Source organism: Odocoileus virginianus, chromosome 9 (assembly GCF_023699985.2).
Source record: "Odocoileus virginianus isolate 20LAN1187 ecotype Illinois chromosome 9, Ovbor_1.2, whole genome shotgun sequence".
Lineage (NCBI taxonomy): Eukaryota > Metazoa > Chordata > Mammalia > Artiodactyla > Cervidae > Odocoileus > Odocoileus virginianus.
In genome coordinates this window covers 19,503,435-19,506,704 of record NC_069682.1, presented here as the reverse complement: position 1 = coordinate 19,506,704, position 3,270 = coordinate 19,503,435, and the positions used below count along the sequence as shown (strand labels likewise).

The 3,270-nt window shown below is 42.8% G+C and overlaps 1 non-coding gene across 1 annotated transcript; it reads right to left on the bottom strand.

The window, feature by feature from the left end:
• Positions 1-463: 463 nt before the first annotated feature.
• TRNAE-CUC (transfer RNA glutamic acid (anticodon CUC)) lies at positions 464-536 on the bottom strand. Its single transcript has one exon. It is a non-coding gene; the product is annotated as a tRNA-Glu (tRNA).
• Between the last annotated feature and the right edge of the window lie 2,734 nt (positions 537-3,270).

Sequence of the window (3,270 nt, the reverse complement as noted above, 5' to 3'; positions counted from 1 at the left end):
CTCAGATGGCAAAGAATCTGCCTGCAAGCCAGGAGACCCAGTTTCAATCCCTGGGTCAGGAAGATCCCTTGGAGAAGGTAATGGCAACCCACTCCAGTATTCTTGTCTGGAGAATCCCATGGACAGAGGAGCCTGGCAGACTACAGTCCATGAGGTCGCAAAGAGTTGGACACGACTGAGAGACTGACATACACTCATATTTCAGAGATGTCTATGAGTTGCTTCCTGAGCAGTGGTGGTATTTGTGCAGGTGAACTGGATTAAAGTAACACTCAGAAGCCTTACTTGGTTTTTCTGTGAATTCATAAACAAATGAACAAAGTCAAAAAAGAGTGGGGAACTCTTTACATTCTATAGCCAAATGTTAATAACATATAGTGCTATCATTGTGGTTTTTTTTTTTTTTAATGTTTATTTATTTATTTGGCTGTGCTGTGTCTTAGTTGTGGCACATAGGATCTAGTTCCCTGACCAGGGATTGAACCTGGGTCCCCTTCTTTGAGAGCACAGAGTCTTAGCCACTGGACTATCAGGGAAGTCCTTGTGTTTAATTTTTTATTTAATTAAATTATTTAAATTTTTTAAAAATTTGATTTAAAAATTTTTCATCACTTAGATTTAAAGCTCCCTCCTTTTCGCTCTGATAAACCTCTCAGAACGAGGAGAGGCTAAGACCAAGATATATGGTGGGGAGGAAAAGGAGACTCGCAGTGAGAATGAAAAACAGTTTCCAGTTTGAGCTGCTTGTTTTCCGATCTGCTCTTGCAGTTAATTGCTGCTGTCTGCTTCTTTGCCTTAACTTTATCTTCTTAAGGACTAAGAAAACACTTATGTAGCCAAATCAACGCATCCTCCATAGGCAACATAATAACATAACTTTTATTGGACATTGTAAATTTAACACAAAGCTAAATATTTTAGTTCATTTATTTGTCATAATCATCCTAGGAAGGAGGTACTATTTGACCAGTGGGATTACAGATGATGAAGTTGATCTTTGAAAGGTCAGCTGGGCAATGTCACAGAGTTTGTCCCCTTCGATGCTACGTATATAGGGTGTGTAGGTATCAGATGGCCTGGTAGCTCATATTATTGGTGGAGAGAGAAAACTGAGCTCCGGAAACTGATAGATGTAAACTGAGAGCCCGTGCCTGCCCGTGAGCCCTCGGCTTCTGGGGGATCCTGGTCTGACATTTATCAGAAGGGCAAAAAGCAATCACCAGTGGACCTTCCTTCCTGTTTTAGCATGAACTGCTGTTTTCAATGCCTCTGAGCCATGACTGCCAGGTCAGTTATCAGTTGTCGTTTTCCATCAAGGAAATCAAACTGACTGCAGCAATCTGGCTGAAGTCAATGAACTCCCACCTCAATGCCTCAAATAAAGCATCGTATCAGGGCATAAAGATAAACAATAGGAAATCCACATGACCCCCTCTTTCTCATGCACTGCGCCTCTCCCAGCCTGGGTGCTGGGGACTCTCCTGTGATCGTCACGCTCCGGTTTTCACTTGTCTCTGACCATGTGCTCCTTTCCTATCCGCTCTGCTACTTTAACCCGTTGAGATCTGCTCTTGTTCAAACATCCATTTCCTTGCTAAAATGATATCTAATTAAATCCCACAGGACATCGTTTTACAAAAGGGATTTTATTATTATTTTTTTTTGCAAACCACATATCTCTTTCTGGCCATGCTTGATCACTGTCTCACTTTGGGGCACCCTGAGGACAATTTGAAATGTTATACAATGAAATAAGATGCAAGGTTCTATGGCATTTAGAATAATTTATGCGTGCCATCCTCCAGGCTTACAGCCAAACTGCAGCAGGAGAAATTTGCTTCACACTCTATCAAGGCTCACACCACAATGAATCCTTTTGGAAGGAAATCTAAATTGCAATTGTACAAAGAAATCTGGGGAGAAAAATAGCCCAGTGTTACCCTGCAACCCCAAACTGTTTGTTAAAGTTCACCAAAAAAAAAAAATGTCAGGAGACTGTCTGGGAGAAGTTCAAAGACACTGAGTAAAGTTTATTGCAGCCAATAAGAGGAATGCACATTAAAAAGGGGTCAATTAACATTTATCAAGAGGTGCTGGCATTTGTGAAGGGTATTTACTCGGGGAGGCCAAGTGCATTTCACTGTGTCTTTAAAATGATAACAACTCACAGAAAATAAGAAGTCCATCACTAGGTGGAGGCTGGTGTTACTGCATGACCTGGAGTCGTAAATGTGATGGGAGTCTTATTGGTTTTCTCTCTTTGACACATTTTTGAAATTTCCAAAAACTATAATTGCCCTATGTTTAGACTTGGAGAAGCAGACATGTGGATATTTCTTGCCGTGCCATCTACTTGGATCAGGGAAAGAGCATCAGCTGAGGCAGTAATGTCCTGTCTGCAGTCATCTCTTTCCTCTATTTCCACACTCCCGTCAGGTCCGCCTAGAGACATGTTATACCCCAGAGGAGACGGAGGTGTAAGGAATATCACAAAACTGTAGGTTTCTGTGCTTCTACAGGCTCCTTAGATCATCAAGGCACAAGATTTACTTCCTCATGAGAAAATGGGGCGGCGGGGGGTGATGGGGAGACGAATTGGGAGATTGAGATTGACATATACACCCTGTAGATGGGGGCTTCCCTAGTGGCTCAGTGGTAAAGAATCCACCTGGCAATGCAGGAGACACAGGTTCGATCCTTGGGTTGGGAAGATCTCCTGGAGAAGGAAATAGCAGCCCACTCCAGTATTCTTGCCTGGAAAATCCCACAGACAGAGGAGCCTGGTGGCTTAGAGTCCATGGGGTTGCAAAAGAGTCGGACATGACTTAGTGACTAAATGAGAACAACAACCACAAGCTAAATTAGATAATTAATGAGAACCTACTGTATACACAGGAAACTCTCCTCAGGGTTCTGTGGGACCTAAATGGGAAGGAAATCCAGAAGAGAGGGGAGATATGTATGCATACAGCTGGTTCACTTTGCTGTACGGTAGAGACTAACACAACATTTTAAAGCAACTCTACGCCAATGGAAAAAAAAAAGAACGCACTTGACCCGCAAGGCCATGCATGATCTTTAAAATCTTTAAACACAGAGTCAGCTTCAGGGAGCCAACTGGCCTCACGCCTGGCATCTCCTTGATTTCCCTGATGACTAACTCAGGAGTTTATCTGCTTCCTCGGAGAGCTCTGAAATACATCAATATACCCACAAATGATCCAGAGGCGGTTTCCATTGAAGTCCTCTCTCAACTGAGACCCGACACAG